Genomic DNA, 9,808 nt, shown 5'->3' on the forward strand with positions numbered 1-9,808 from the left:
GAGTAGTATGTCATCCACATACAATACGAGAAAGCTAACTATACTCCCACTGGCTTTGACATATACACATGACTCATCTTCGCTTCTTGAGAAACCAAACTCTTTGACTTTCTCATCAAAACAAAGATTCCATCTGCGAGACGCTTGTTTCAATCCATAGATGGATTTCTCAAGCTTACACACTCTATGAGGGTGCTTCACATCGACAAAACCCTCTGGCTGACTCATGTAAACATCTTCAGCCAACTTCCCACTAAGGAAAGCAGTTCTGACATCCATTTACCATATTTCATAATCATGAAACGCAGCTATGGCTAGCATAACCCTTATAGACTTAATCTTTGCTATTGGTGAGAAGGTCTCATCATAGTCAACTCCATGAGTTTGAGTAAAGCCCTTCGCAACCAATCACGCCTTATATGTGTGTACTTACCCATCCATGTCGGTCTTCTTCTTGAAGATCCATTTGCACCCGACCGTCTTACGGCCTGGCACATTGTCAACCAAGTTCCAAACTTGATTGCCATACATGGATTGAATCTCACTGTCCATAGCCTCTTTCCATTTCGCAGACTTTGGGCCTGCCATGGCTTCCTTGTAGTTGTTAGGTTCATCCAAATTTATTAGTGTGCTATCACTAATAAGCATATCACCTTCAATAGTAATATGGAAACCATAAAACTGAGGTGGAACACTAACTCTACTGGAACGTCTAAGAGGTAGGGACTCGTCAATCAGTTCAACAGGAGTTTCCTCCTCGGGTTGAGCGCCAGTGCTAGAGGTTCCTTCATCGCTTGATTCTTGAATCTCTTCAAGATCAATTTGCCTCCCACTTTCCTCTTGGCATATGAGTTCTCTTTCTCGGAAAACCCCTCTCCTCGCAAAGAAGACAACATTGTCACTCGGTCTATAGAATAGATATCCAAAGGACTTCTGTGGATAGCCGATGAAAATACATCTGAAACAACCCAAAAATACAACCCAAAAATTTCGTTTTTAAAACATTATTAAAACCATCAACCATCCAAAATCATAAGTAAAATCATAATCGTGTATCATAAAACATCATAGTGTCTGTCTCAAATCAAAATCTCATATCCAAATATCAGAGTCTAACTCCCAGGCTGAAGATTGTGGTGTGTGTCATGTGATCATCCCGAGCCCTTCCCAGTGCCAGTGGAAGTACCTGAAACCAAAACTGAAAACCGTAAGCACGAAGCTTAGTGAGTCTCCCCAATCTACCACATACCCTCTACACATAGCATGTAACTAGGAGATACAGGCCTCGCCCACACTCGTGGAGATACGGGCCCCGCCCACACTCTGCTAACTGGGAGATACAGGCCCCGCCCACATTCCGCTATCTAGGAGATACGGGCCTCGCCCACACTCCACTATCTAGAAGATACGGGCCTCGCCCATGCTCAGCTACTGCGAGATACGGGCCTTGCCCACACTCGGATATGATGCGATACGGGCCTCGCCCACACTCAACTGCTAAACCCATCATACAAGTATCACACAGACAACATGTAAAGCTAATCTAATGTTCATACATCATCATCAACTACTACTATGAGGTACGGGCCTCGCCCACAATTTGCTAAGATAGGATACGGGCCCCGCCCACACTCAGCTACTATCATCTCATACTATGGGCCGACCTTGGTGCCGTAGACCCGTTCCTACTGAAGGAGAACTCACCTCGTAATGTTGGCTACTGAGTTACTAAATATGAAACTGTCTGACTGCTGCTCCGGAACTCCCCGGCTACAAATCCCATAAACACTAAATCAGATATGGATAACTACTCTCAGGAAAAAATGACTATTTTACCCCTGGTCAAAGTCAACTTCCAGTTGACCGGACTCGCTGAGTTGGGCCGCCAACTCGCCGAGTCCCTATCATCCTTTCTAATTCTCTACCCGCTTCTACTCGTCGAGTTTAGCAAAGGCTCGACGAGTTCTTCTTCGATACTAACATCTAGTTCATCTTCATCTGACTCGCCGAGTTGTATGAACAACTCGTCGAGTCCTCCTTCATCCTATGAATGAGATCAGTCCTTGACTCGCCGAGTTGTATGAACAACTCGTCGAGTCCCTCCACTACTAGATCTGAGCCTTAACTCACCGAGTCCATTACCTTCTCACTGATTCCACCTTAAACTCTCAAATAGAGAAAAACCGGGGACTCGCGACTCGACTCGTCGAGTCTGAAGAACGACTCGCCGAGTCCCATGCATGACATTACTAAACAGTCGATTTTGCTCGAATCCAGTGCATTTCATTCATAGATCTAGGCTCCTAGGGCTGGTTTTTCACGTAAAGTTTCTAACTTTATGTGCATGCATGCTAATATGAAGCTCAAATACCCAAAATAAGCTAAAGGAAGAGATCTAAGCTTGGAATGGAAACTTGGCTCAATAAAGGTGGCAACCTTGAGCGTAAGAGGCTCTGGAAAGCTTAGATCTGAAGTCCATTCATCATATTAACTCTTAATTCGACCTTAAAGTCTAGAAAAGGGCTCAAAATCAACAAGAGCAAACTTCTCAAGAGATCTAATTGATAATAAGCAAAGATTCGAGCTTGATACCTCAAAGGGGACTGAAATGCAACCAGAAGTCCAGATCTACTTGCTCCCCTTGAATACTTCTCTTCTCTCTTCTTCCCCAAATCCCCAAGATGCACTAAAACCTTCACAAGTGAGAAAATGCTCCAAAAATGTTTAAGAACGGCTAGGGTTTCGTATGGGACTCTTTGTGGGTGAGGGAGGCTGGTCTTGGGCCACATAAGATGTTTAAATAGGGTGCAAACCCTTGAAATTAGGGTTTCATCCAGACTGGCAGACTCGCCGAGTCCGGGAATATGGACTCGCCGAGTCGCCAACTTAAATCGCGCACAAATCCCGTCTCTACTCGACGAGTCGGGCTACTGACTCGTCGACTACCCCTTAAGAAAATAAAATTACTTTATTTAAATCACATACCAGAAATGGGGCGTTACAACTCTCCCCCACTTATCTTAGACTTCGTCCTCGAAGTCTGTTGCTGCTGAATCTATTAATATCTCTGGGTAATGCTCCCTCATTTCCTCCTCGGCCTCCCACGTCCATTCCGAACCCTTCCGATGCTGCCACTACACCTTCACTAGCTGGACTACCTTGTTCCTCAAGGTCTTCGTTTTCTGATCCAAGATCGCAACGGGCCTCTCAATATAATTCAGACTGCTATCAACCTGAATATCCTCCAAGGGTACGACTGCTGACTCGTCCGCCAAACACTTCCTTAACTGAGAAACATGGAAAGTGTTGTGGATCTGGTTAAGCTCTGTTGGAAGATCCAACCGATAAGCAACCCGACCCACCCGGGCCAAAACCCTAAACGGACCCATGAACGTGGGGCCCAACTTGCCCCTCTTCCGGAACCTGATAACACCCTTCCAGGGTGATACCTTCAGGAGGACCATATCGCCCACCTGAAACTCCAAATCCGAACGCCTCCTGTCGGCGTAACTCTTCTGCCGACTCTGCGTAGCCTGCAGTCTGCTACGGACCTGCTGGATCAACTCTGTAGTCTTGAGTACCACCTCTGTACTCCTCATGACTCGCTGACCGACCTCACACCAACAGATTGGGGTCCTGCACTTCCTCCCGTAGAGCATCTTAAAGGGAGGTCGGTCTATACTGGAGTGATAGCTGTTGTTATACGAAAATTCCGCTAACGGAAGATACGTATCCCAACTGCCACCGAAATCTAGTAGACATGCCCGAAGCATGTCCTCGAGAGTCTGAATCATCCTCTCGCTCTGTCCATCCGTCTGAGGGTGGAAAGCGGTGCTGAAATGGAGACGAGTACCCATCTCGTCATGAAACCGCTTCCAAAATCTGGAAGTAAACTGGACATCTCGGTCTGACACCACCGAGACAGGCACTCCATGCCGTGCCACTACCTCATGCACATAAATATCAGCTAGCTTCTCGGCCGATATACTCTCCTGAATCGGTACAAAATGCGCGCTCTTGGTCAGCCGATCCACTATGACCCAAATCGAATCAACTCCACGTGCGGTCCTGGGAAGCTTAGTGATGAAATCCATGGTGATATCCTCCCATTTCCACATGGGAATGTCTAACGGCTGCATCTTGCCGTGGGGTCTCTGATGCTCCGCCTTGACCTTCCTGCAGGTCAGACATCTCTCCACGTACCAAGCTACGTCCCGTTTCATGCAGGGCCACCAATAATCGGGTCGAAGATCTCTATACATCTTCGTCGCCCCTGGGTGGATGGAGAACCGAGACTTGTGGGCCTCATCCATCAACACCTGTCGTACTCATCCCCAGTACGACACCCAAACCCTCCCATGAAGGGTCAACAACCCTCGACTATCATAATCGAAAGAAGCTACTCGACCCACAATCCTCTCACACTTCTGCCTCTCCTCCTTCAGGCCCTCGACCTGTGCCTCTCTAATCTGCTCCAACAATGGAGTAATCACTGTCATCCTCAGACATATATTCCTGATCGGGGCTGCTACCGCCTTGCGGCTCAGGGCGTCAGCCACCATGTTGGCCTTGCCCGAATGATAAAGGATCTCACAGTCGTAGTCCTTTACCACATCTAACCATCGGCGCTGCCTCATGTTCAGATTCGGCTGATCCATGAGGTACCTCAAACTCTTGTGATCCGTGTAAATGGTACAGCGGACCCCATAGAGGTAATGTCGCCAAATCTTGAGGGCAAACACTACTGCCCCCAACTCTAAGTCATGTGTCGGATAGTTAGCCTCGTGAGGCTTCAACTGTCTAGAGGTGTAAGCTATCACATGTCCTCGCTGCATCAAAATCGCTCCCATACCTATGATCGAAGCGTCACAGTAGACTACGAAATCCTCTACTCCCTCTGGCAGGGTAAGGATCGGCGTCTCGCACAATCTCTGTCTGAGGGTCTCAAATGCTGCCTGCTGCTCAGGCCCCCAGCGAAACACCACCGACTTCTTGGTCAGTCGAGTGAGCGAACTGCTATCTTGGAGAAATCCTGGATGAATCTCCTGTAGTACCCTGCCAGTCCTAGGAAGATCCGAATCTCAGATGGAGACCTCGGGACCTCCCACTGCATCACGACCTCTATCTTGGCCGGATCCACTAGTATACCCTTCTGGTTGACGAGGTGTCCAAGGAACTGCACCTCGCGCAACCAGAACTCGCACTTGGAGAACTTCGCGTAAAGTATCTCCCTCCTTAGCGTCTCTAGCACCTCTCTCAGGTGCTCCTCATGCTGCTCCTGAGTCTTGGAATAAACCAAGATGTCATCGATAAACACTATCACTGACCGTTCCAGCATCGGTCTGCATACGCGGTTCATGAGATCCATGAACGCGGCTGGAGCGTTGGTGAGTCCGAACGGCATCACCACAAACTCATAATGACCATAGCGGGTCCGAAAAGCGGTCTTCTGCACATCCTCATCCCTGACCCGCATCTGGTGATATCTTGACCGTAGATCAATCTTGGAGAACCAAGATGCTCCCTGAAGCTGGTCAAACAAATCGTCTATCCTCGGGAGTGGGTAACGGTTCTTCACCGTTACCTTGTTCAGCTCCCGGTAATCTATGCACATACGGTGCGACCCATCCTTCTTCTTCACAAACAAGATCGACGCTCCCCATGGCGAACTACTCGGTCTGATAAAACCCCTGTCTAGCAGCTCCTGCAGCTACGTAGACAACTCCTGCATCTCGGGAGGAGCCAACCGATGAGATGCCTTGGCTATCGGAGCCGCACCAGGAACCAGATCAATCCTAAACTCAACCTGTCTCTCCGGGGGTATCCCAGGTAGATCCTCTGGGAATACGTCCGGGTACTCTCGCACTACTGGTACATCATCAACGGTCGCCTTACCCTTTTCCCGGGTATCCATAACATAGGCGACGTATCCTGCGCATCCCTGTTGGAAATAACGCTTCGCTCTCGCTGCTGAGCAAAGAATCGGTCCGCGCTGTGGCCTCTCGCCCTGAATCACTAACTCTCCCACACTAGGAGTGCGAACCCTCACCAACTGGCGCTCACAGTCAATCACTGCCCCGTTGGGGCTCAACCAATCCATACCTACTATAACTTTATTCCCTCGTAAGAGAATAGGAACCAAATCTACCATGAACTGCTCGTCATACAGTCATAATGTACATCCCCTATGGACTCTCGCGACCCTGACGGTTCTGTCATCGGCTATCTCAACATCAAGTGGACAATCCAGCTCCCCCGGAGCTCTGCTAAATCGCTTGCTAAATGCGAGCGAAACGAATGATCGGGTAGCCCCCGAATCAAACAATACCGTAGCTGAAATGCCGTTCACTAAGAACGACCCCGTCACCACATCAGGAGTCGCTCGCGCCTCCTCTGCCGTCAGCTGAAACGCTCTGCTCTTCGCCACTGGCGCCTCTGTCCGAACTTGACGGCCGTCTGTAATCCTCAATGTACCAGGGGCAGGTGCCGCCACCTTCCCTGCTGCTGCTAAGCTCGGACACTGGGACCTCTTATGGCCCCTCTGATTGAACTGAAAGCAAATCAGATCAGAAAGTGGCGAGGTAGTAACGGTAGAATTAGTAGTACAATCTCTGCTCATATGTCCTGATCAACCGCATTTGAAGCATCCCGAACTCCCTGCCCTGCACGCCCCATCGTGCGACCTACCACACTTTCCGGAGCGGCCTCGGCCCTGCTGGCCCTTCCCTCGGGAATCTGTCTTGGGCCTTTTTCCCGAATTATCTGAACCAGACACTACCTCTGGTTTCCTCTTTCTCTCCATCTCAAGATCAATCTCCCGCTCACGAGCCCTCGCAATCATGTCATCCAGCGTTTTACAGCTGGACCGGCTCACAAACTGGCGGATATCACTCCGCAACATCTCATGATAACGGGCCTTCCTCATTTCCTCATCAGCTGCGTACTGAGGAACGAGAAGAGCCCTCTCCCTGAACTTGGCGGTAATCTCCGCCACTGTCTCCGTCGTCTGCTGGAGATCCTGGAACTCCCTAGCAAGCTGCTGCACCTCAATGACAGGTGCGAACTCGGCCCTGAACCGGGCCACAAAATTCGTCCAGGTCATAGCATCAAGGGCTGCATCATCCCCAATGACATGTCCGACCTCCTCCCACCAATCACGTGCCCTACCCTTCAGAAGACGGGATGCAAGTCGGACCTTGTCCCCCTCGGGACATCTGCTAGTGCGGAAAGCGTTGGCCACATCAGCCAACCATCTGGTACTCGCAATGGGATCTCGGCCCCCCTGGAAATCTGGGGCTCCACAAGCCCGGAACTCTCTGAATGTCAACGTGCGCGATCCCATCATGGCCGCTATCTCAGTACGGAACGCGCCCAGTTTCTCATCTAGAAGCTCTAGGATACCCCCCTTGACCGATCCAAAGATCACAGGAGTCTGCTCAAGTATGCTACGCGTGACCTCTGAAGAGATGAACTCTCGAGTCTGCTTATCCAAATGCTCGGCTCTCGAGCCTGAACTTGATCCCTCTCCGGCACCTGAACTGCCGACCGTTGGTCTAAAGCGTAAAACCACCATTCTGAAACACATAATGACAATCATCAGAAACACTGATATAACTAGAGGGATCACATCTACCACAAGTTTCCTGGTCTTGTCTCAGCCTTCCTCGATTCGAGTACGGATCCTCTGCTTTCAGTAGTACGGGCCCATACTACCTTCCACATCTATCTGTAATTTCCCCAAGAACTGCCTCGACTCCACCAAGTCCCTTCTACTGCTACTGATCTTTGCTACTCTCTTCCTAGGCTTGCCCTAGGGTAATCACCAACCCACTCTCCGCCATCAGCTACGTAAGAAGTCCCTGCTTTCTTCCCCTAACTAGCTCGCAAATACTATTACATATCACCCAGACTAGATAATTCTTCGAATGAGAGATCCTACCCTGCAACGGTTGGACTCAAACAATAGCTGCGAAATAGGGCTAGTCCTAACCTTCTGGAACTATTTAGTCCTTGCAATATGTAACGTAGCATATTTGTTTGCTAGCTAGTGGAATACAACTAGGACTCCTAAAAGCACAAAGCAAGCAGCATTCGGACATCGAGTGCACATAATAAAACATATAATACTCAGGCTATCCTCCTGACTAATCTATACTAGCATGCTGTTCTCATAAAGCTGAAACACATATAGCAGGCACATAAGGCATCCTCCTAGATCCTTAGCCCTAATCTAGCATGTTGTTCTACTAAAACTGATAATCATAACATAAACTTGTATGGGTAAATTGGGAGTACTTACTTGATCTCGGCTGATAGCATGCACCACACCCTTTTCTCTTTTTCAAAACTCTTTTCTCTTTTTAAGTTTCTTTTTCAAAAATTCTTTTCGAAAGCGATTTTTTTTTAAAACCTTATACCATTTCCTTAGTTTGAGTTCAGACACCCCCGAAAGCGTGCCCGAATCCCTCAAACCAAGGCTCTGATACCAACTTGAAACATCCCAAAAATACAACCCAAAAATTTCGTTTTTAAAACATTATTAAAACCATCAACCATCCAAAATCATAAGTAAAATCATAATCGTGTATCATAAAACATCATAGTGTCTGTCTCAAATCAAAATCTCATATCCAAATATCATAGTCTAACTCCCAGGCTGAAGACTGTGGTGTGTATCATGCGATCATCCCGAGCCCTTCCCAGTGCCAGTGGAAGTACCTGAAACCAAAACTAAAAACCGTAAGCACGAAGCTTAGTGAGTCTCCCCAATCTACCACATACCCTCTACACATAGCATGTAACTAGGAGATACAGGCCTCGCCCACTCTCGTGGAGATACGGGCCCCGCCCACACTCTGCTAACTGGGAGATACGGGCCCCGCCCACATTCCGCTATCTAGGAGATACAGGCCCCGCCCACATTCCGCTATCTAGGAGATACGGGCCTTGCCCACACTCGGATATGATGAGATACGGGCCTCGCCCACACTCAACTGCTAAACCCATCATACAAGTATCACACAGACAACATGTAAAGCTAATCTAATGTTCATACATCATCATCAACTACTACTATGAGGTACGGGCCTCGCCCACAATTTGCTAAGATAGGATACGGGCCCCGCCCACACTCAGCTACTATCATCTCATACTACGGGCCGACCTTGGTGCCGTAGACCCGTTCCTACTGAAGCAGAACTCACCTCGTAATGTTGGCTGCTGAGTTACTAAATCTGAAAATGTCTGACTGCTGCTCCGGAACTCCCCGGCTACAAATCCCATAAACACTAAATCAGATATGGATAACTACTCTCAGGGTAAAATGACTATTTTACCCCTGGTCAAAGTCAACTTCCAGTTGACCGGACTCGCCGAGTTGGGCCGCCAACTCGCCGAGTCCCTATCATCCTTTCTAATTCTCTATCCGCTTCTACTCGTCGAGTTTGGCAAAGGCTCGACGAGTTCTTCTTCGATACTAACATCTAGTTCATCTTCATCTGACTCGCCGAGTTGTATGAACAACTCGTCGAGTCCTCCTTCATCCTATGAATGAGATCAGTCCTTGACTCGCCGAGTTGTATGAACAACTCGTCGAGTCCCTCCACTACTAGATATGAGCCTTAACTCACCGAGTCCATTACCTACTCACTGATTCCACCTTAAACTCTCAAATGGGGAAAAATCGGGGACTCGCGACTCGACTCGTCGAGTCTGAAGAACGACTCGCCGAGTCGAATGCATGACATTACTAAACAGTCGATTCTGCTCGAATCCAGTGCATTCCATTCATAGATCTGGGCTCCTAGGG

This window comes from Lactuca virosa, chromosome 5, assembly GCF_052849685.1.
Source record: "Lactuca virosa cultivar CGN04683 chromosome 5, Lactuca_virosa_CGN04683_v6, whole genome shotgun sequence".
Classification (NCBI taxonomy): Eukaryota; Viridiplantae; Streptophyta; class Magnoliopsida; order Asterales; family Asteraceae; genus Lactuca; species Lactuca virosa.